The 25,731-nt window shown below is 46.5% G+C and overlaps 1 protein-coding gene across 2 annotated transcripts in view; it reads right to left on the bottom strand.

Annotated features, from left to right (window-relative positions):
- Positions 1-25,731, bottom strand: part of LOC147673937 (methyltransferase-like protein 25B) — a 361,337-nt gene that overhangs the window by 194,552 nt on the left and 141,054 nt on the right. The gene's annotated exons all lie outside the window — the stretch shown is intronic.

Genomic DNA, 25,731 nt, shown 5'->3' with positions numbered 1-25,731 from the left:
AGATTCTATGTCCGCCTTTGCCAGCAATGCAAATTGTCCTGCTTGGTGCAGCAGTGCTACTGCATCGCTGAATGAGGCGTATGTCACTGAGCATGTATCTTCTGACATGCAGTCACTCACAGATGAACCCTTAGGGTACGACAGATGGTGGATTAAGTAGAATTTACCCTGTTCCTTCTTGGGGATGACACCTAGTGGTGAAAAAATCAAGTTCATGAGTGGGGTGTTATCGAAAGGGTCTGCTACTCTCCCTAAATGGCATTCTTTTGCCAATATACTGTATACTAGCAATGGCAGTTCCCTAGCTGATCTCAGAATTTTTGCCATTCGCACTACTAGTGGGCCTGTGTACGGGATTGTGAAACCATCTTTGAAACCACTGAATAGTAAATCTTGTGTCATGCCAGGGGTATTCCGCCAGTAGTGCCACTAAGATGTAAAACTTTATTGATGGGAGAGGGGTCTAGTGTGTGATTGACCTTAAATCTGTTTGGTGCTGGGTCTTGCACCCCTAGGATTGTCCTGCCCTGGGCCCCATCTCCCGCACGCTGATGCTGGGTGGGTGCCTGCGCACTTGGCACATGTGTGACTAAACTTGCACGCTGTCCCCCATGTGCATGCCCAGCTGTAGTACAATCGGTATACTGAGTCGCCCTGTCTCCGCGTGTGCTAGCCCCTCTAGCCAAACCCCCTTCTGCCCCCTTGAAAGGGCTGCCTCCATGGTGAGAAATCCTTCCTACAGTATGCGCTGCCCCTGTTGAATACCTGCCTTGGTGTATAAGATTTAAGTCCCCAGTCACTGCTGGTGGTGCTGTTAGTGGTAGCATTTCTGGCCCCCATGTGTTGCATCTATAATCCAACGTCCTTGCTGTACCATGTCATTGTGTGAGTATGTTCCATTGCCTGAAATCTCTATTGTATGTTGGCCACCCTGTCCCCCCATTCAGCTTGCCCTCATCTTGGATGATCCTGTTGTCGCTGCATAACGCTGGGCCCTGCTCAGGAAACTTTTCCATTATTATGGTTGACAGAAATGAAAATGCTTCGAGCCTGTTGTCTAGCATCTGCTCGGGCCTGGTTCTGCACCTGGGTTTCCTGTCCTCCTCCTTGCCTGTCAACATGGTTGTGACAGTGCCCTCTTTGCTGTGCATCAGTAATGAGAAAATATCTATAAATTCCCATTTCCAAATCCTCTCCTTAGCGGCTAGTGGTATTCTCCATGCTAGCGATATCCTGCCGGATAAAATGGGTGCTGGCGGTGCATAGACTACCTGCGCGGTCTTGTAGCATTTGCATTTCCTGTGCTTGTTATGTTTCCTTTTCCCCTTTCTCAACAATGAATACTGCATTTTATGATGTGCATTCTAATTCCATCTAGAACCTTGTGGTTGCTGCTAAGAACTCAGGTCAGTTGCACTGTTCCTGTTTGCTGACCAGTTGTATTTTGTTGCTGTGCTGCCTTTATGAGAATAAATCTTCTAAAACTATCTGGACCATTTGTATTTGCAACAAATGAACAAATGGTGACGATCTGAGGAGAGGAACACCCCTACCAACTATTTTGTGGCAGCACAGGAGTGGAGTGTTCCTGAACCCATTGAAGAATCTTTCTGGACCCCTACACAACATCTGCTTTGGCTATTTAGAAGCTTTTTTCAGCGAGATTACACCAATCGGAAACCCGCTTCCAGAAGACCATTTCTACACCGTTCTGGGTATTTTCAACAATTTTGCTTGTATTTGTGGAAAGGAGTGAGGAGCGCTCGATCAAGCAGCGCGCGCAAGTTTTCAAATCCCAATACCTGCAACTTCCAGAGGAGCGAGACGAGTGACGCTTTTGATGCAGGATTGTAGACTTTCCTCCCCGCGTTCCTTAGTTACGGTGAGGAAGAGGCACGTCACGCATGCTGCGCGATGACGTAAAGCGCTGCGTGGCGGCCATTTGTAAATGCCACTGTTTCCATGGTGAAATTTTTAGGGAGATACCTCTCAGTACCGCGCCACTTGTCAATCCAGGACTACAGTTCAAATCATACAAGTAAGTTTATTTTTATGCATTTATTATCAGCTCACATAACGCAACTTACTAGTGAGAAGCAGAAACTCTCACATGCATAACAAGCATTTGCAATGTAATAGGTCTCGCATTTATGCAAGTTTAAGCTATTGCATTCTAAACGACAATGCCTTTTATTTATGTTTTAAAAACAAAAACAAAAATAATATTCATTTGCAATGTCAGTAGCTCAAACTCTCTGCTCTTACTACATATTTTAACCTTAGTGTCTTCTGTTAACCTCCGTCAGTCATGGTTAGGTTGGAGCCCCTAGTTTGAACCTTTAGTTTCTTGTACTCTCATCATTAATCTCAGTTTCTCTCTTTCTGTTTATTTTCCCACTACTTTTACAGCTACTCCTTTTCTTAATACTACCTTTTTGTATATTTTACCCTCAACTACCTCTTCCAGTTTCCTTTATGACTTTCTTCTCTAGTATTTCCCTTCTCCCTCGTCCTTACCATCTTGGTTCTCCCTTTCCTCATTCACAAATCTTAATCACTCCCTTAACTCTCCATGTACCTTCACAACCATCCAATAGACCTGCCTCTGTCATCTCAAGGACCCTCTTGTATTTGCTGTCACTTATGCCTGCCTTATATCTCATTATCCCCACGTTACTTGGCCTTGAGACCACTCTCAGCATCAACTGGGCTTTTACCTGGTCTGTCTAGTCAAGCCAATAAATAGCTAAATTCAGCCATGTTTTATGATTTTCACAATGTATACACAAAAGACCAATTTACATAAAATGAATTCCACTGGTGATGAACTGAATGCTTGTGGTCTTTCTGAAAAGTGAGTTATTTTATATGTTTTCCTTCAATGTGGTTGAACGAGACTAGCTGTGGTTGCGTCTACGGATTCTGACTGCTTTAACAGTGCCAGCAAATATGTTTCTTAGCTTTTTTTTCTGAATTGTATATAGCGCAACTTGGCACGAAGGTATCAGGTATTAGAGCGGTTTAGATGAGCACCAGTTGCGTTGCACAAGGAGACATTCATTTTTGTTAGGCACGGGGAGATTAAGAGATTTGCCCAGAATCACAGGATGTAGAGCATCATGCAGAGACTCGAACCCAGTTCCCCAGATTTGAAGTCGACCGCCCTAGTAATTAGACCACATCCTCTCCCCTTTAGCTTTTATACTACTGTGATCATAAATTGCTTTCATTGAATTGATTTGGAGGTGCACACGCCTGACGTTTTTTGCACTAGGACTGCAAAAATTAGGAACTACCTGAATCACAAACTTCCGATCTGCTGAAAATGAACACAAGTGCAATTTCTTTGCGATTTACAAAAGAATTAGTTAGTTGGTTATTGGGTATAAAGGAAGAGGAATATTGTTCTGGTTGAACCTGGCCAGAACTAAAGAGAACCACGACAACAAGCTTCACTTCCTGGAGTTAGTAAAATAGCCCTTAAATTTAGGGGTGCAGGGTGAAGCCTTACCCAAAATAAACATAACCAAGGCCATTTGAATTCTTAGAGTCCAATCTGTTCATGCAGATCGCACACTTGTGAACTGGAACAGTGCTTAATGTGTGGGGGGTGTGAGAAGTTAGCCTGGTATATGATGTCCACTATTCTAGTGGGCACCCTGCACCAGTCTAAACAACCCTTATGATGGTGGTGGTAAAGTCAACCTTATAGACCAGCTATCCTAGTGGTAGCATGGACAAGCAGTCTTAGGCTAAAACTTCAGAGAGCATGTAAAGCAAGCTGTTTTACCAATTATAATTCCTTGAATACCAAATGAAAGGACACCACACAAGGTATATATAAAATATATATGTATTTATTACTAACACAACCCCTCTGAACTCTTTATGAGGTCAGAGATCGAGATACAGTACAAGTTACTCAATAAGCATACTTTAAGTTGCACAAATACAATTCTGCCCTATGGGCCTTCCGAACTATATACTAAGTAAGTGGTATAAGAGCCACTTCAGGAATAGTGAATAGGCCTAGAGCCTAGGGAATCGCTGGGACTACATTGAACAACCAAAGGTTAGGAAGTAGGAGACGCACGGGAGGCGTATGCAGTGTCTAAACACACACGTGAGTTACCATAGAGTTATAATGGGAACCTAAAAGTTACAAAGTAGTAGATTCAGGACACTTCTGGATGGACTATGGTAAAACCCTTTTAAACTAGGACACTTGGATAGTTAACACCCATGGGAGCACCGGAGTACTTGAGTTACCTCACCCAGGGAAGCCGGGTGCATAGGTGTCTTTTCGTGTCGGGTTTCGTCGCTGTTTCCTATGGAGAGCTGCAAAGAAGTGCTGCAGGCGACCAGAAGAAAAGTGTCCGGGTGGATCCAAGGGTGGATCGAAGATGAGAAGAACCTGAAAGCAGAGGGGACAGAGTCTGGGTCACTAGCCAGTGACCAGGAAGGAACCAGGCGATGTCGAGATGCAATCAGGTGAAGAGGTGAAGCTTGTCTCTGCAGCTACGAGGACCAGGAGGCGTCGACGACGACCAGGAGCTGGATTCGAGTTCTCCAACGAAGGATCTTGTTGACTGCGGCGTCGGTATCCGGATTGGACCCAACAAGCCTTGGCAAACGCAATCCACACAGGATGGGAAGATTGGCTTCAGGTCAGACCAGCAAGGTCTGGGGAGCTTCTCCTTTGCAGGGAAGCTGGAGCAAGCCCGGAGCAACCAGGCAAGTGGTGTAGTTTCACAAAGAAGTCTTCGGAGGGCTCACTAGCCAACGGGCTAGCAACCGGGAAGACGCGTTGGGCTGAAATGCAGGTGCAGGCCCCCACGGCACTCGTGGAGTGTCGGGGGCTGAGCTTCAGTGCAAATGCTGCTCGGGTCTGGGGCTTCTCAGACCCCAATGCACAACTTCGAGGATACCTCAGAAGCTGCATGGTTAGCAAAGAGCAGGTAGTCCAGGGTGCCCGGTCCCACGTCTCTCGTGGCCGCCACGGGTCTCAGCTTTGCTGCGGATGTGGATCGGAGAAGGAGAAGTCTGGAAATCCAGTTCCTGAGTCGCTGAGTCTTCGGGTTCCGGCGGGAGCGTCGACAAAGTAAACCGGCATGTTACTGATGGTGCCTGTTTGCACAGCGTGGTCACTCCTTGACCACAAGGGAGATGTCTTCAGTCTTCTAGTTAGAATAGAACGTCGAAGGTCCAAGAGTTTCATTTCAGAGTTTCAGTCCAGGATAATCGAATGTCTCTAGACACAGCTCCTATCTTTATACTAAACTAAGGGGCTGGATAACCAGCTAGGTCCATCCTCTGGGTGGAACCTGTAAAGGGGGTGGTTACACCCCTTTCCCTTTGTCCAGTTTCGCGCCAGAGCTGGGGCTGGAGTGCCCCAGCAACTGGTTTGAACCGGGCTGTGCATGGAGCACCTTGTGTGCCCCAAGCAGTGTCTGGAAAAGCATTTTTCCATTGAACCCACCCTGCCCCGATAAACTACAGGCTGTCTGGGGAGGTGCTAGCACCTCCCTCGACAGGAAACCTATTGTCCAGGCCTCCCTTGCCGGAGTTTCGGCCAGCTGCAGGAGGTCAGATTTGTGTCTGTGGCACCAGCATCCATTTTGTGATGCTGAGGCTCTGTTTAACTTTAACCGGGTAAAGCAGTAACTACATGTCTTCTCCCTCTAGAATGGTGGAATGTTAACCCCGCCGCCAGAACTGGCGGGGGTAGTAATCCAAAGTGTTTGACACCTTACACAACATGTTTTGATAAAGCCAAACCAAAGTTAGCATCAACCGCGAGGATTATAATGCACTTAGGAGTATATGGTATGGCTATATCATAGAACAGCTATAAGGACATGGTTCCGAAAGCTGCAGAAGGGCTCAGCTCATGCTAGAGCACCCTCTCACATAAAACCAAGCATTCTGCCTTCAGGATTGTCAAGGCCTGCCATAGGAGTGACTTATAGGTATATATGTGTCTATATATAAGGGTAGATATAGGTATACTATATCTAAGCAAGAGGTGATTACACCACCTTGCCCAAGCTGAGTGTTCAGCCTGTGGTGTCAGTTTGGATGGCCAGCCAAGGGTGGCATAATGCATGCTGCAGCCCCTGGTAGGCCCTGGATGCACCTATGCCCTGGGTACCTATGGTACACTATATAGGGGCTCACAAAAGTGACCCATTTCCCAATTAGGTATGTACGTAAAGTACATGGAGTCCATTTTACAGAGAGAGCAGATAGCCTGGGGCCCTGAATAGCAGGATCCCAGGCCAACTGAGTCGAAAACCAGCTAAACACTAGGCAAAAGTTGGGGTAACCATATAGTCAGATATCCACCTTCCTACAGGGGGTAATTGCAGTTAGTGGGTACTGGCACTCATTTTTGGAAACCAGGCTTACATGCATGGCTGGCACAGGTAAGAGCAGTGGGGCGTTGTGAGGGAGTCTCCAGACGTCGGGATAGGTCAAAATTAAATAAAAAATTTAATAAAACCACTTACCTTGCGCTTGCCGCTTTTGCGATGCGGCGAGCCCAAGGTAAGTGGTTTTATTTATTGTTTTCTTTAATTTTACCTATACTGTCTGCTGACTTCTCCACCCCACCCCACTACTCTTCCCTGTGCCGGCCACTCCTGCAGGCTTATCTTTTAGCATACGATTTTGACGCACAGCAAGTGAACAGAAGGCGAAAAAGAGAGAAAGATGGAAGACATAAAAGGTAGAAATCCAGTAAGAATACAACAATTCAGCAATGACAAAGAACCTGCAAGATGAGATGAAGAGACACAAAATAAAAGGGGTGGAGGAAACAGGCATGAGGCGGAATATAACCTTGGTCAACAATCCCAGCATTTGACCGTGCACTCCTAAAGGCAACTTCAGGTCACACGTTTATTATTATTATTACTATTTTTTTAGGCAGTGGGAGCCATGCTAAAAGGTGGACTCATCCCAAGTTTCCGCTATGCATTCCTGTCAGATTTTTTCCAAACAGCTGAAAAAAGACTGAATAAATCCATAATACTAAATCGAGATTGATGAGTCACACAGCGCAGGGCTGAGTTTCCTGACAGTATTCCAAATCACAGGCAGTGGGAGCTATTCACTGTCGACCCATGCCTTGCGCGTAGAAATACGTACTCGTAGAGGCAACACCTTCAGCGTTATCCACTTCTTATTTCTGAACCCTTGTCGGCACTTGATAACATCACCATCTCTTATGTTCCTGCAATTCTTAAGTACTGACAACTCATTAAGCACAAAATTCTGATAATGGGACACTGTTCACATCCTTGGCACAATAATCTGGTTGAATGGCGAGATTAGGCACCCTCTAGTGCATTAAGTTTCGGAGAGAGGATTATGTTATGTGTACTTTGCCTGGCTTTTGTTTTCGAGAGAAAAGCCTGAACGTGAAATGAAATTCGGCCTTTGAACATGCTCAGCATTTGCATCTAAAAAACTAATCACTGCATCAAGAAATGTCGGCTAATGACTTCTCAGCAACGCTTCATTATGTTCTGGCAAAAATGGAAGTGGCATCCGCAACTGGCAGTGTCGCTGGGCAGGAGAGAGAAGCCAGCGATGAGTGAAAAATAATACCTGACTTATTGAGGAGCCAGTGGATGGACTTGTAAAGATGGGACTGAGCGTGTTGACCTGCCTCAGGAACTCGGGCGCCTCTTCCTGCCACCTGGTCGAATCGCATCTCTCGTAGCTTGCACCATCCCTAACCCAACATCACCAACCTCGCTACTCAAAGGTCAGTGAGGTGCTAGGATAGGGCAATGATGATCCCCAACATTGGCACTTACAAGGATGGAAGGAATAAGAACTGCCACGCTCAAGCTATCAGCCCAGGCTCCCAAGTTCTGCTATACAGGGTGCGTAGCTTTTCCATCAATTGCCCCGATTGAAGCTTGTCTGGTTCTCCTTCAACATCTTACATAGGACATTTGCACAATGGTTCTCACCTTGGTTCAGCTACCTTGCCTTTTAGCTCTGTGCGGTGCTCCAGCAATATGTAATGCAACCATAAATGTGGTCATAAACATTATATTCGATTGTTTAGCTCTTAATTGACGCTTAAATGTTACTCTTCGGCCCATGTACAGAGGATCCATCTATGGCTGGATTGTTCATAAAATACGCTTGACCTTGAAGGGCCTTGTGCCTGCGGCACAGTCTTGATCGCAATCCTTTGGGAGCCAATGCAGGGGCAACAGTGCAGAGTGATGTCGGTGACAGACATGTGTGAAACTTAGGGAAGAGTTGTAGGCCTGCAAATCCTTGTCGAATTCTCAGCACTTGATGCCACAAAAGAGAGCACAAAGTGCCCTTTGAGGGGGAACAGGACCTAGAAATAGGCCGTGGCAACACCTATGACCTTCAGGCCTGTCCTTTGGAGGCTGCTAACCCTACAAGGGTTTAGGAGAGTCCACATACGTCATACACAAGCTACAAACCTATTCTTTGCGATGTTTCCAGCTCACCTTACTGTTCACTGTGTAATGAGGTCTCTTCATCGGTGGCTTTATAGCAAGCTTATTGATACCTTGTGACACATTAAGATGGCAAGTCTAGTGTTTTTAAGACAGGAAGCGAAGGTAAATGGTAAACTAGTGAAGAACATGATTCAGGAAACTGGAGAGAAAACAAAGTGAAATAAATGAGACAAGAAGGGCAAAGACAAAGTTGTGGAAAATGTCGTAAGAGAGAAGCCATTGGGCATAGAGAGATCACAGGTAGTCTAGAGGCCACAATCGTGAGCCTGTGAAGAAAGTCTTACACATGCGAAAAGCATGAGTTAAAAATAGTTAGATTGCTAAAAAACATAAAAACAGAACAGAAAGTAAATATTTTGCACACACAAAAAAGATTCGGAACGAGGAGGCACAATATAGTAAGATGTGTGCGAGTCCAACATTTCTGATGGAAATACGACTGCTCCTAAACAAATGAATACATATTCTGGGAGCTGTAGATCTGAAGGTGAGCCTGTCCTTGGAGCTGGGCTGTGAGGACCCCCCTCCCCCACCCCCGAACCAATGCTCGCTGTGGACAGGCACCTCTTAGCATCGCAAAGATGGCTGAACGACGAGAAAGAGACATCCTGCCAGGCCGCACCTGGTGTCCCGCCAGGGGGCTCTAATCTCCCAAAGAGCCTGGACAATAGACCCCACACTCCAGAGGGTGATGAGGGACAAACCCGCAGAAACCCCGACGATAGCCACCCACCCTGCGTGGCCAATCGGGTGAAAAATGTCATGACCTTACAGCGAGCAAAGGGCTCAGCGCTCAGATCAACACCCTACACCTAAGTTCAGATTAAGAAGTACAATAAAAATGTTGCAAAACAGGCAATGTTCTCAACACACAGTTTTCATAAGGCAGAGACGTTCTATTTCAGGCCAAACTGATACGTGAGAACACTTGCGGTTATTTCTATCAATGTGGACATTCATTACGTGCAGCCTGCACCCCCTCCCACCCCCCCAAGCAGAAATCACTTGGCACCAGAGAAGGCCAAGCAAACGCCATAGCAGACCTTACAGCCTGCTTCAATAACTACGTTTTTCAGGTATTTTCTAAACTTCACACTTTCATACAGGCAGAGTAACGAAACAACTCAGAAATAAATTATTCAATGGCTATCTGATTTCTGTGAGTTACGAGATGCACTCAGACCTGCAGCCACGGTCTCCGAGGTACTCTTTCGCAAAGGGGAGATGTGAAAATGCATGGATATTAGGCAGGATCTAGAATATCGCTTTAACCCCCCGTCACAGTAGTAAGCGCTATATAAATCCAAGTAGCACCTGGCCTGCAGTGCCATCCCAGCCCTCTTCCAGCAGAGCTTTGACTTGCACTGCAGTTGATTTTCAGGCTCTCAGCGGTTACTCCTGCAAGCTCTGAGAGCCTGTCCCGGGGAGGGTGGGGGCGGGATGACTGCATGGCTCGGGGGGGAGATGGGTGCGTTGGGAACAGATTAATTCCAAAATCTAAATGGGTGCAGCAGGGAATCAAAGCGGCCAAATCAGTGCCAGAATGTGTCCCCACCCCGCCCGGTCCCTTTGATCGCGGCGCATCCTGAGCTTTTGTGATTAATGGGGTAATAGAGGAAGTCATGGGACATTCTCTCGGGAGAAAAACAAGAAACAAGCAGGCGATTTGTGCGCGCACCACAGCCAGACATCTGTTTTCTATTATCGTGCCCGCGTCTGGGCACGATAATAGAAAACAGATGTAACCGCAACCAATAGGCTGTGGGTGGAGCACAGGTGGGACATGCACCTGCCTTTGCCCAATTGCGTGCTGTCTTTCTTAGAAAGACGCATGCAAAGCCCAATAGCCTGTGCAAAAAACAAAAACACACGCATGAGCGTGTGGTGAGCTTGGGGCGATTTCTGAAGCCCCTTACTAAAAGTCGAGCAAGCAGCGCATGTGCTGCTCTAGGCTCGACCTAAAAAGTGACACTGTGTTCTGGAGACTGCAATTCAAGCTTCTGGGGGCATTCTTTCAAGCATCAGCATTTATGTTATCCGCTTAATTTTTGCATAATTTGACATTCAATTTTACTACTTTAACAGTCAATTATGGAGCTACTCCTCTAATAGTCCTCATTACAAGTAAATGTGTCAGCTTATTGTCATCTGTTTTTTTGTGTGGAATTGTTATTCATTATGACTCTTAGCTCAGTACTTCAAGGATATTACACTTTATTGCACAACCAATACACTTACTGGCGCCCACTTACTAAAATAAGCATTTTAAAACTATTGTTTATTTTACATGCGACTTTATTGTCAAGGTTTTCACTCTGTGTGTATTACTCCTTCGAACAAGAACCATGCAATTTGATCCTCCTGATAAGTTCCTTCTAAACAAAGGAGATCCCCCAATTCCCTGGATATGATGGAAGGAAGAATTTCTTAACTACATGAGGGCTATTGATGGTGAGCGTATTGGTGCAGAAAGAAAAAAAGTATATTACTACATTGCTTGGGGTCCGAAGGTCAAGTTGTTGTTCAGAGCATTACCCCAAGTTCGCCCTGCTGAAGGGGAAGGGGAAGGTGAAGGTACCAATGTGTATAAAGAAACTTTACAGAGAATGGAGCAAAGGTTTAAACCAGTCACCAACATAGCTCTCAAGAGATATACATTCTATACAAGAGTACAAAATGAAAGGAAATCTTTAGATGAGTTTTTGACTGCCTTGAGATCTTTGAGCTTACATTGCAACTTTGGAGTTATGTGCGACGAAATGATTAGAGATCAGATAATTGTGCAAGTAAAAAATTAAAAAACTCAAGAACGCTTATGGAAAATACATAATCCAAAGATATCGGAAGCTATATCCACTGCCAAGGCTTTGGAACAATCTGAGAAATGGATGCTTACTGTGAAGAACACTAATAGCAATAAGATGGAATCAACAGAGAGACATGTGCTGTTAAACGTCCAAGAGTACAACAGAGTGAAAATCCTCTCTCAGGATTCAATTCCTCTCGTTTCAGTAACCATGGGAGTTTAAAAAAATTGACATAAATGCAAGAATAGGTACGTTATAGGTGTGGCAGCAGGATGCACGTTGCCACTTATGGAGGGTGTCCCACCATTAACAAAGAGTTTAGAAAGTGTGGCAGAATGGGACATTTTGCCTCTGCTTATAGAGATTTAAGAAGAAATAGTGCTCCCACATGTGGTAAGGTATCCTGCATTTCTTTAAGTAATGACACTGTGCACAAATGTGAGTCTTGTGGATGCACAGAAGAAAACAAGGGTTTTGTAGTTTCCCTTTCTGAAGGGATTTCCAGCATGAATGATCCTGACAATGGACACTTTAAAAGACCTCCTATGTGCATGGCTGAGATTCCTGGTGTGACTTTAGACCTCATGGCTGATTCGGGCTCTCCATGGACTATTATTTCAAAAGAGTATTTTATAGATAAACTAAGCAGTGAAGAAATCAAAACTCCTTCTCAGGGGTCTCACTAATACAAAAAAGAAGTTGGCACAGAAGCTGAAATATAAAAGAACATCTTTTTAAACTCAAATGAGTGGGACTACGTCACACAGAAGCCTTAGCAACTGAATGAGGCAGTCTAAAGAGTACAGAACACTGGGGCCATATATATGTGAGGGTTACATACTCAGCATAAAAACAAGGGGCAGTCTTAGCTCATGCAAGCATGCAAAATGCCTAATATGGACATGCAAGATCTGCCAAATATTAGCCAATAGGAAAACATTCAAAACAAGGATTCATGTAACCAGAACGTCCCCCTTGGGTCCAGGGCCGTTTCTGCCATTAGGCAGGACTAGGCGGCTGCCTAGGGCGGCAAAATTATGAGGGCGGCATTTTGGAGTGGAGTCCGAGTCTGGACTCAGTGCACTGTGCAAGTGATTTGAAGCGCACGCACCCTGCTGATGTTGTTTGCAATTGAATTGCATTTGCTGGTGCTTGTTGTTAAGGTTAGCCGAGCGATGCACACACACCCTAGATTTATTTATTATGGGGTCACGTGTGGGTGTGTGTGTGTAGAAGAGCGGGGTGCACCCGGGACGGTCTGCAGGACAAGGACACACTAGTGGGTCCCCAGGGCCGTCAATGGGGATAGCTGGGATAGCGCTACCAATGACGGCCCTGGGGAACATTCTTGGCTAATCCACGAGCAGTGCTGCTTCGGCCAGGGAGGGCAGGTGACACGCAGGGCGCTCTCGGCGCGCGCGGGGGACGGTCTGTGTGTGTGTCGTGTGGTGTCGGCTGGCCTGGCGCCCCTTTGCCCATAATTTAATTAATACTGCACTGGTGGTCTGCAGCTGCCAGTGCCACCTGCCAGCCAGTGCCACCACCGAGTCTTGTCCGGTCCGTCTCCCGCCGGCCCTCTCCCGACCCCAGCCAGCACCACGACTCACACGGGCCAAAAAACAGCATATCCGTGGTGGTCAGGCCTGCACCTGGCCATGTGGTGGTCGTGTGGTGTCGTACGACGGTACGCAGCAGCAGGTCGGTCGTGAGTCAGTGACTTGAGCTGAGCAGCAGTCAATCAGATCAGAGCACGCACCGCCCGCCGGTGAGTCAGTCAGAAGGCCGCTCGCTGGGCCTGGCTGCGATTGTGAAAATAAATATGCAAATATATTTTTCGGAATCGGATGCATTTGAATCATGACGTGTTATTGTTAATTAATAATGTGTAATAATGTTCATCACACACTCACTGAGTCAGGGGCAGGGCAGGCCTAATGTTGTAAATGAAAAGGAGGCGGAGGCGGGCAGGTGGGTGGGTGGGTGACGGCAGGGTGAGGTGTATCTTCATCATTCATTGTTATGTTTGCTGCGGCCTGACTCCGGACCGAGCCAAGTCTCACGGTCGGCTGGAGACTGGAGAGTGGCGCAAACACTGTCACTGTAGTCTGCCCTGCTGAATCTGGTCTACGGGCAATGGAATATTATACTGCACTTCTGAGAGAGAGGGAGGCTTGCTTTACTAGTACTGACAGGCACATCATCGATCATTGCTCGTCCTATTGTGCAGTGATGTGCTTCCGTTTATTGTAAAATATGTTTGGATGTATTATCAACGAAAGAAAGTACAAGGTTTTGTGTGTGTTCCACTTTGCCCTTTTTTCCAAATCTATAATGACTACTGGTTTCTAAAGTGATGGAAAACCCTCAATGCTTGGAGGTGGAGATAATGAAGTAGCCTGTCTACCATGGTTGAGTCAATTACAGTGATTAAACATTATTTCTGAATTGGGAGCTTCTTTCGCACTCTTTGTGAATGAAATTAATTCATGTTAGTGAGTGAGCAGCAGGAGCTGGGTAGCAGGCCAGGCAGGGCAGCACTGTGAGGGGTGAGGTGACGCCTTGTGTGCTGTGTCCGAGACTCCGACGGGTACGGTTTGGATGGTGGTGGCGCGGGCGGGGCGGGTAGAAAAAGGGAGGGGGGGGCGGCATTTATAAATTCTCGCCTAGGGCGGCACAACACCTAGAAACGGCCCTGCTTGGGTCGTGTTTTTGCCCAACCCCATAAGTCAATCAATGACAGCACCTATAGGTCAATCAGTAATGGCAGGATATGTTTGTGTGCTTCAAAGGACAACTTGCAAAATAGGATAATGCGGGAAAAGAATACCGAAGAAAGAATACCGAAGGCCAACAGATAGTTGGGACAAGGATTAGTCAGTCTAGACAAGGATTAGTCAGTTTGGCTACTTCCTGGAATTGACTTCACAACAAGGAAGGGGAGGTTATTTAACACGTGGCAGTACAAAGGGCAAAAACACTTGGTTTACCAAGCTGCCTGAGTGAGGGCAACACAAAATGGTGACGGAATACAAAATTTAGTTGAAACTGAATTACCTCAGCAGTGTGTTAGATTTCAGTAGAGTTTTACCATCTGACATCATTGCTGAGAGCTATGATGGGTCCAGAATAGATGCGATTGGTTATTTGGACATGAATCTACGTTTTAAAACAATAAATACTTTTGTTAAATCGTACATTACTGTCAAAGGTGTAAACGTTCTAGGATGGAGAGATCAATGGAAGTAATCCCTGCACAAAAAGAACCTGTAATTTTAGATGAAAATATCTCTATAGAAAACATTGCTGTCATTTCTCCTGATGAGAAAGAAAATTTGATAAAGAAGAGATTCAAAGATGTGTTTTCAGATGTTTTAGGTAAACTAAAAGACTTTTAACACAAAATCAAACTCAAGAATGATGCCACGCCTGTGAAACAAAAATTGAGGGGTGTGCCGATAAATGTCAGAGACAAGCTGAAAAATATGCTTCATGATTTGGTGACTGAAGGCATCATTGAGCCTTTCGAATCAGCTAAATGGTTTACTCCCATTTTTTTAGTAAGAAAACCCGACAAAAAATTGAGAGTCTTTGTTGATCTTAGGGCACTGCATGCTTGTATTGTCATGGACTGTCACCCTCTACCCAACATTAATGAAGTGTTCTCAATGCTGGAGGGTGCTAAACTGTTTTCCACTTTAGATCTCAGGTCAGCGTACCATCAAATTCCCCTTACTGAAGACTCCAAGACCCTTACAGCCTTTATCACACCGCAGGGTCTGTACCAATATACCAGAATGCCGTTTGGCTTGGCGTCTGCGGCATCCGTCTTTCAAAGGGTTATGTTTAACATTTTCAGAGATGCTGACAAATTCGTTAAGTTCTCCCAAAATGACATCCTCATTTTTAGGTCTCGCCTGTCGATGCGCATGCGCATCGAGCTTGCGAGACTATGGGGGCTTATCCACTCTTTATCCAACTTGCAAGGAATCGTGGCGATTCCTTGCAGTGCACGAGAAATTTAAGCTCAATGCGCATGCGCAATGAGCTTCAAAGCGCGTGCACAAGCCCCCAGCCGCCTGCATTGCCTGCTCTCTCTGTTACAGCCTCCCCCAGCTCCGCCTCCTCACTTTTTGATTGCACGGCCGTTAGGCCGTGCCTCCCCTACTCTACTCCCCCTCCTTCTCCACTCCCCCTCACGACGCACCTCCGGATCCGCCCCCTCCCCATTTTCTCTACCACCGTGAAACTGTTTGGCACACGAAAGTCTTACCATTAACAAGACCTATTTCCCTGCAGAAATGATTTTCGTCTACAACTCTAACTTCGCCAAATCTATTTAGTGGGACAATGAAACATACTGATTTGTTAACAAACATTTCTACAGCCTTCCACATCTCTTCCACAACCCACAAACGCCAGAACCTCCCCCCTCTGTTCCCGTACACAGCCAGGCTCGCAATTCAACTCCCCCTCTCCAGATGGCAGCACCTCCCCTCTCTGTCCCTGCACCCAGCCAGGCTCTCCGAACACGCCAGCACCTCCCCTCTCTGTCCCTGCACACAGCCAGGCTCTCCGAACACAAAAACACTTGAAAGTGAAATCGTCGACAAAAAGAAATAATGACAGACGCATTACAAGCTACATCGCCTTGTACATTCCCCAATCAGCAGGCCTACTATTCCCACCACTCCCTCTACAGCGTGCTACGCCAAAAATAGCGCTTGTATCTATAGCATTGCACCTAAAAAAAATATAATATTTTGACATGTTTATAAACGAAAGGAAACACACAGAGTCAGTTCAATTCAACGGCCCTACTATTTCCCTCCTCCGACACAGCGTGACATCACAGAGCCTCTAGCACATCCACGTGACTAAACAGTCCTCGCAACCCGCCATAACCCCCAACAATACGCCGGACCTGCTGGGACCATTCTTTAATACCATTTACATGAACACAAAGCCAGGCCACAGACTCCAAGGCTTTCGTCAACAAAACTACAGGATGCTAGACTACTTTAAGCGCCGTCGTCAAGATTGTAATCACTAGTGAAGTTCCTTTGGGGATGTGCTAATTTAGAACAGCAGGATGCGAGCCGGGAGTTAGCTCGAGAACAACAACAAACGACCCCCCAAAAAAAACCCCACTGAAAGCAAATACTTACACTAGAAACGTGATACTTTTTCGCTAAACTTAAACAATCCCACTGAACGAAAGTACTAACACTAGAAACGTGAAGTTTTTTTAACAATACTTATTTACTTTACATAACCATGCCTAGTATTTTACAACTTCCCTCTACAGCGTGGTATGTACAATCGTCCTATTCTACGTCGACGCTTGTACAGGCTAAAGATTTTCTATGTTGCCTTCAGTGAAACATTTCCGATGTTGCCTTCTTTTTGATAACCAACATATTTCTTATACACACACATTAAGGGAGGCATCCGCAGCAGCCTCACCCTCACTCACCCTCACCCTCACTCACCCTCAACCCCTCTTGCTATTTTTTAAGCGTAACTTGCAGCACACAGTTTAAGACGAATTACAGTAAGGGAGAAAATGGCGTCTGGAAACGTTATGTTTTTTTACAACAAAACTCCTATACTTTACATACCATGCCGTACACACACACCGACAACAATCCCATCATTTAAAATTACCCACAGCCACATTAAAGGGCCGCATCCTCAGCAATGCTCACGATTTTTATAGTAAAAATAACAACACAACTTTGATGCCAAATCCATCAGCTCAAAACATTTCGCCACACCTGTCTCTAGATTTATTTATTGCCAAAGAAAATTATCTACCAGCTTTCTAAATCGCACACTGTATTTTAACGTTCCCACACACACATTAATAGAGGCATGCTCACCCTCAATGACCCTCACCCTCAACACCTCACCCTCACCCTCATTCACCATCAACACCTCACCATCAGTAACCCTCAACCCCTCACTCTCAAATAACCCTCAACCCCTGCCCCTCACCCTCACTCACCCTCACCCTCATTCACCCTCAACACCTCACCATCACTAACACTCAACCCCTCACCATCACTAATTCTCAACTCCTCAATCACCCTTACCCTCACTCACCCAACACCTCACCCTCACTCACCATCAACATCTCACCCTCAACACCTCACCCTCAACACCTCACCCTCAACCCCTCACCCTCAACCACTCACTCTCAACCACTCACTCTCAACCACTCACCCTCAACCACTCACCCTCAACACCTCCCCCTCACCCTCACTCATCCTCACCCTCACTCACCATCAACACCTCACCATCAGTAACCCTCAACCCCTCACTTTCACTAACCCTCAACCCCTCCCCCTCACCCTCACTCACCCTCACCCTCATTCACCATCAACACCTCACCATCAGTAACCCTCAACCCCTCACTCTCAAATAACCCTCAACCCCTGCCCCTCATCCTCACTCACCCTCACCCTCATTCACCCTCAACACTTCACCATCACTAACACTCAACCCCTCACCATCACTAATTCTCAACTCCTCAATCACCCTTACCCTCACTCACCCTCAATACTTCACCCTCACTAACACTCAACCCCTCACTCACCCTAAGTCTCAACCCCTCGATCACCCTTACCCTCACTGACCCAACACCTCACCCTCACTCACCATCAACATCTCACCCTCATTCACCCTCATCCTCACTCACCATCAACACCTCACCATCAGTAACCCTCAACCCCTCACTTTCACTAACCCTCAACCCCTCCCCCTCACCCTCACTCACCCTCACCCTCATTCACCATCAACACCTCACCATCAGTAACCCTCAACCCCTCACTCTCAAATAACCCTCAACCCCTGCCCCTCACCCTCACTCACCCTCACCCTCATTCACCCTCAACACCTCACCATCACTAACACTCAACCCCTCACCATCACTAATTCTCAACTCCTCAATCACCCTTACCCTCACTCACCCAACACCTCACCCTCACTCACCATCAACATCTCACCCTCAACACCTCACCCTCAACCCCTCACTCTCAACCACTCACCCTCAACCACTCACCCTCAACACCTCCCCCTCACCCTCACTCATCCTCACCCTCACTCACCATCAACACCTCACCATCAGTAACCCTCAACCCCTCACTTTCACTAACCCTCAACCCCTCCCCCTCACCCTCACCCTCATTCACCATCAACACCTCACCATCAGTAACCCTCAACCCCTCACTCTCAAATAACCCTCAACCCCTGCCCCTCATCCTCACTCACCCTCACCCTCATTCACCCTCAACACCTCACCATCACTAACACTCAACCCCTCACCATCACTAATTCTCAACTCCTCAATCACCCTTACCCTTACTCACCCTCAATACTTCACCCTCACTAACACTCAACCCCTCACTCACCCTAAGTCTCAACCCCTCGATCACCCTTACCCTCACTGACCCAACACCTCACCCTCACTCACCATCAACATCTCACCCTCATCCTCACTCACCATCAGTAACCCTCAACCCCTCACTTTCACTAACCCTCAACCCCTCCCCCTCACCCTCACTCACCCTCACCCTCATTCACCATCAACACCTCACCATCAGTAACCCTCAACCCCTCACTCTCAAATAACCCTCAACCCCTGCCCCTCACCCTCACTCACCCTCACCCTCAACACCTCACCATCACTAACACTCAACCCCTCACCATCACTAATTCTCAACTCCTCAATCACCCTTACCCTCACTCACCCTCAATACCTCACCCTCACTAACACTCAACCCCTCACTCACCCTCACTCTCACCCTCACTCACACTCAACACCTCAGCCTCACCCTCACTCACCCTCACCCTCACTCACCTTCAACCCCTCATGCCATTTTTAAGTGTAACTTGGAGCAGACAGTTCAATTCGAATTACAGTAAGGTAGAAAATGGCGTCTGGAAACGTTATGTTTTTTTTAAAAAAAACCTATAGTTTACATACCATGCCGTACACACACACTGACAACAATCCCGGCATTTAAAATTACCCACAGACACATTCAAGGGCCGCATCCTGAGCAATGATCACGATTTTTATAGTACTACAAAAAAAAAAAAATTGATGGCAAATACATCAGCTCATAACATTTCGCCACACCTGTCTCTACATTTTTGTATTGCCAAACAAAATTATCTACCATCTTTCTAAATCGACCACTGTATTTTAACGTTGTCACACACACATTAATGGAGGCATGCTCACCCTCAATGACCCTCACCCTCAACACCTCACCTACCCTCACCCTCACTCACCCTCAACCACTCACCAAACACCTCACTCTCACTCACCATCAACATCTCAACCTCAACACCTTACCCTCAACACCTCACCCTCAACCACTCACCCTCACCCTCACTCACCCTCACCCTCACTCACCCTCAACCTCTCACCTAGCCTCACCTTCACACACCCTCAACCCCTCACCTAGCCTCACCCTCACTCACCCTCAACCCCTCACCCTCACTCAACACCTCACCTTCACTCAACATCAACATCTCACCCTCAACCCCTCACCCTCAACCCCTCACCCTCAACCACTCACCCTCCACCACTCACCCTCAACCACTCACCCTCAACCCCTCCCCCTCACTCATCCTCACCCTCACTCACCCTCAACACCTCACCATCACTAACCCTCAACTCCTCACCCTAACTAACTCTCAACCCCTCTATCACCCTTATCCTCACTCACCCTCAATACCGCACCCTCACTAACACTCAACTCCTCACTCACCCTAAGTCTCAACCCCTCTATCACCCTTACCCTCACTCACCCAACACCTCAACCTCACTCACCATCAACATCTCACCCTCACTCACCCTCATCCTCACTCCCCATCAACACCTCACCATCACTAACCCTCAACCCCTCACCCTCACTAACTCTCAACCCCTTTATCACCCTTACCCTCACTCACCCTCAATACCTCACCCTCAATAACACTCAACCCCTCACTCACCCTAAGTTTCAACCCCTCTATCACCCTTACCCTCACTCACCCAACACCTCACCCTCACTCACCATCAACATCTCACCCTCACTCACCCTCATCCTCACTCCCCATCAACACCTCACCATCACTAAACCTCAACCCTTCACTCTCACTAACCCTCAACCCCTCCCCCTCACTCACCCTCACCCTCATTCACCATCAACACCTCACCATCAGTAACCCTCAACCCCTCACTCTCACTAACCCTCAACCCCTCCCCCTCACCCTCACTCACCCTCACCCTCATTCACCCTCAACACCTCACCATCACTAACCCTCAACCCCTCACCCTCACTAATTCTCAACTTCTCAATCACCCTCCCCCTCACTCACCCTCACTTACCCTCAACACCTCACCATCACTAACCCTCAACCCCTCACCCTCACCCTCACTCACCCTCCCTCACCCTCAACCCCTCACCCTCAACTCTTCACCCTCAACACCTCACTCACCCTCAACCCCTCCCCCTCACTCACCCTCACACTCACCCTCATTCACTCTCAACACCTCACCATCACTAATCCTCAACCCCTCACCCTCACTAATTCTCAACCCCTCAATCACCCTTACCCTCACTCACCCTCAATACCTCACCCTCACTAACACTTAACCCCTCACTCACCCTCACTCTTACCCTCACTCACACTCAACACCTCAGCCTCACCCTCACTCACCCTCACCCTCAACCCCTCATGCCATTTTTAAGGGTACCTTGGAGCAGACAGTTCAAGTCGAATTACAGTAAGGGAGAAAATGGCGTCTGGAAATGTTTTTTTTTTTAAACAAAACTCCTATAGTTTACATACCATGCCGGAAACACACACCAACATCAATCCCAGCATTTAAAATTACCCACAGACACATTCAAGGGCCGCATCCTCAGCAATGCTCACTATTTTCATAGTAAAAATAACAACACAACTTTGATGGAAAATATTGTATCCAGCCTCTGACCCATTCAGCAACATACATCAGCTCATAAAATTTCGCCACACCTGTCTCTACATTTATGTATTGGCAAACAAAATCATACACCATCTTTCTCATTCGCCCACTGGATTTTAACGTTGCCACACACCCATTCATGGACGCCTCCACAGCAATGTTCAGTATTTTCATACTAAACATAAACGCCACAACTTTGAGCCTGTATATTACAATAGTTGTATGTTTAAAAGTGAATCTTTGTATACTTCAGAAGCTTTATATATTCCATTTTTAAGGGTAACTTCGAGCAGACAGTTAAAGTTCAATTACACTAACGTTAAAAAAAAAAAAAAAGCCCTTTGCTTTGTCAGTTCCGAGCGAACTCTTATGTGCGCTTCACCCAACACCTCACCTTCACTCACCATCAACATCTCACCCTCCCTCACCCTCAACACCTCACCCTCAACCCCTCACCCTCAACCACTCACCGTCAACCACTCACCCTCAACCATTCACCCTCAACCACTCATCCTCACTCACCCTCCCTCACCCTCAACACTTCACCCTAAACACCTCACTCACCCTCAACCCCTCCCCCTCACCCTCACTCACCCTCACCCTCACTCACCCTCAACACCTCACCATCACTAACCCTCAACCCCTCACCAACTCTCAATCCCTCAATCACCCTTACCCTCACTCACCCTCAATACCTCACCCTCACTAACACTGAACCCCTCACTCACCCTCACTCTTACCCTCACTCACACTCAACACCTCAGCCTCAACCTCACTCACCCTCACCCTCAACCCCTCATGCCATTTTTAAGGGTATCTTGGAGCAGACAGTTCAAGTCGAATTACAGTAAGGTCGAAAATGGCGTCTGGAAACGTTATGTTTTTTTAACAAAACTCCTATAGTCTACATACCATGCCGTACACACACACCGACAACAATTCCACCATTTAAAATTACCCACTGCCACATTCAAGGGCCGCATCCTGAGCAATGCTCATTATTTTTATACTAAAAATAACAACACAACTTTGATGGAAAATACATCAGCTCATAACATTTCGCCACACCTGTCTCTACATTTATGTATTGCCAAACAAAATTATCTACCATCTTTCTAAATCGCCCACTGTATTTTAACGTTGCCACACACACATTAATGGAGGCATGCTCACCCTCAATCACCCTCACCCTCAACCCCTCACCTACCCTCACCCTCACTCACCCTCAACCCCTCACCCTCATTCACTCAAAACCTCAGCCTCACCCTCACTCACCCTCACCCTCAACCCCTCATGCCATTTTTAAGCGTAACTTGGAGCAGACAGTGCAAGTCGAATTACAGTAAGGGCGAAAATGGCGTCTGGAAACGTTATGTTTTTTTAACAAAACTCCTATAGTCACTCACCCTCAACGCCTCACCCAACACCTCACCTTCACTCACCATCAACATCTCACCCTCAATCACCCTCAACACCTCACCCTCAACCCCTCACCCCCAACCACTCACCCTCAACCACTCACCCTCACTCACCCTCCCTCACCCTCAACCCCTCACCCACACCCTCAACACTTCACCCTAAACACCTCACTCACCCTCAACCCCTCCCCCTCAACCTTACTCACCCTCACCCTCACTCACCCTCAACACCTCACCATCACTAACCCTCAACACCTCACCCTCACTAACTCTCAATCCCTCAATCACCCTTACCCTCACTCACCCTCAATATCTCACCCTCACTAACACTGAACCCCTCACTCACCCTCACTCTTACCCTCACTCACACTCAACACCTCAGCCTCACCCTCACTCACCCTCACCCTCAACTCCTCATGCCATTTTAAAGGGTAACTTTGAGCAGACAGTTACAGTCAAATTACAGTAAGGTCGAAAATGGCGTCTGTAAACGTTATGTTTTTTTAACAAAACTCCTATAGTCTACATACCATGCCGTACACACACACCGACAACAATCCCACCATTTAAAAATACCCACAGCCACATTCAAGGGCCGCATCCTCAGCAATGCTCACAATTTTTATACTAAAAATAACAACACAACTTTGATGGCAAATACATCAGCTCATAACATTTCGCCACACCTGTCTCTACATTTATGTATTGCCAAACAAAATTATCTCCCATCTTTCTAAATCGCCCACTGTATTTTAACGTTGCCACACACACATTAATGGAGGCATGCTCACCCTCAATCACCCTCACCCTCAACCCTCACCTACCCTCACCCTCACTCACCCTCAACCCCTCACCCTCACTCAACACCTCAGCCTCGCCCTCACTCACCCTCACCCTCAACCTCTCATGCTATTTTTAAGGGTAACTTGGAGCAGACATTTCAAGTCGAATTACAGTAAGGGAGAAAATGGCGTCTGGAAACGTGTATTTTTGTTAACAAAAATCCTATAGTCACTCACCCTCAACGCCTCACCCAACACCTCACCTTCACTCACCATCAACATCTCACCCTCACTCACCCTCAAAACCTCAGCCTCAACCCCTCACCCTCAACCACTCACCCTCAACCATTCACCCTCAACCATTCACCCTCACTCACCCTCCCTCACCCTCAACCCCTCACCCACACCCTCAACACTTCACCCTAAACACCTCACTCATCCTCAACACCTCCCCCTCCCCCTCACTCACCCTCACCCTCACTCACCCTCCACACCTCACCATCAATAACCCTCAACCCCTCACCCTCACTAACTCTCAATCCCTCAATCACCCTTACCCTCACTCACCCTCAATACCTCACCCTCACTAACACTGAACCCCTCACTCACCCTCACTCTTACTCTCACTCAACACCTCAGCCTCACCCTCACTCACCCTCACCCTCAACCCCTCATGCCATTTTTAAGGGTACCTTGGAGTAGACAGTTCAAGTCGAATTACAGTAAAGGAGAAAATGGCGTCTGGAAACGTTATGTTTTTTTAACTAAACTCCTATAGTTTACATACCATGCCGTACACACACACCAACATCAATCCCAGCATTTAAAATTACCCACAGACACATTCAAGGGCCGCATCCTCAGCAATGCTCACGATTTTCATATTAAAAATAACAACACAACTTTGATGGCAAATATTGTATCCAGCCTCTGACCCATTCAGCAACATACATCAGCTCATAACATTTCGCCACACCTGTCTCTACATTTATGTATTGGCAAACAAAATCATCGACCATCTTTCTCATTCTCCCACTGTATTTCAACGGTGACACTCACACATTAATGGAGGCATCTGCAGCAATGTTCTGTATTTTCATACTAAACATAAACGCCACAACTTTGAGACTGTATATTACAAGACTTACATTAAGGGACGCATCCGCAGCTAAGTTCTGTATTTACAACACGTACACACACAGCAAAAAAGATCCTAGCATTTAAAACTACCCACAGACACATTTAAGGGCCACTTACGCAGCAATGTTCACGATTTTCATAAAAAAAACAAGAACACAACTTTTATGGCAAATATTGCATCCGGCCTATGACCCATTCAGCACCATGTATCAGCTCATAACATTTCGCCACACCTGTCTTTACATTTCTGTATTGCCAAACTAAATCATCGACCATCTTTCTCATTCACCCACTGTATTTTAACGTTGCCACACACACATTAATGGACGCATCCGCAGCAATGTTCAGTATTTTCATACTAAACATAAACGCCACAACTTTGAGCCTGTATATTACAAGAGTTGTATGTTTAAAAGTGAAACTTTGTATACTTTGGAAGCTTTATATATGCCATTTTTAAGGGTAACTTCGAGCAGACAGTTGAAGTCCAATTACACTAACGTAAAAAAAAAAAAAAAAGGCCCTTTGCTTTGTCAGTTCCGAGCGAACTCTTATGTGCGCTTAAGGGAGTTGCCCAGGGAAGTCTACTGTCGCGCCAATGTCGAAACTCCATCTGCATACACATTCAAACATTCACACTTCCAAGTCGCGCACATCAGCTAGTGTGACTTTTCCTTGGGGCAAGGGAAGGACTAAAAGCTTTGATCCTTTCTTAAACCAAAAAAAAAAAAAAAGATTCTTGCATCGTTACCCCCTATTTAAGCAGAGGGACGGGTCACTTTAAGTCATACTCTGTTTTTACCTGCGAGGACAGAACTTGGACTTACAGAACGACGCTGTACTTGCTGCTATCGACCAACAGCCACTGAAAAATTACGCCATTCAATCTTAGAACGTAAGTGCATGGAACTTTTATTTCTATACATCTAAGGGACAGTATTGATAAATTTACTTGCGTTTATTAGAACTGTTACTATATCAACATTGCACCTGTGTTAAATTATTGTGCGACATGTTCGTTGGAAAATATACATTTTCTATGGTAATACTTAGCAAAGGACTACGTAATTTCTCAAGCAGGTCATACCT

The sequence above is a fragment of the Lissotriton vulgaris genome, chromosome 12 (assembly GCF_964263255.1).
Source record: "Lissotriton vulgaris chromosome 12, aLisVul1.2, whole genome shotgun sequence".
Lineage (NCBI taxonomy): Eukaryota > Metazoa > Chordata > Amphibia > Caudata > Salamandridae > Lissotriton > Lissotriton vulgaris.
This window is presented reverse-complemented; position numbering and strand designations above follow the sequence as displayed.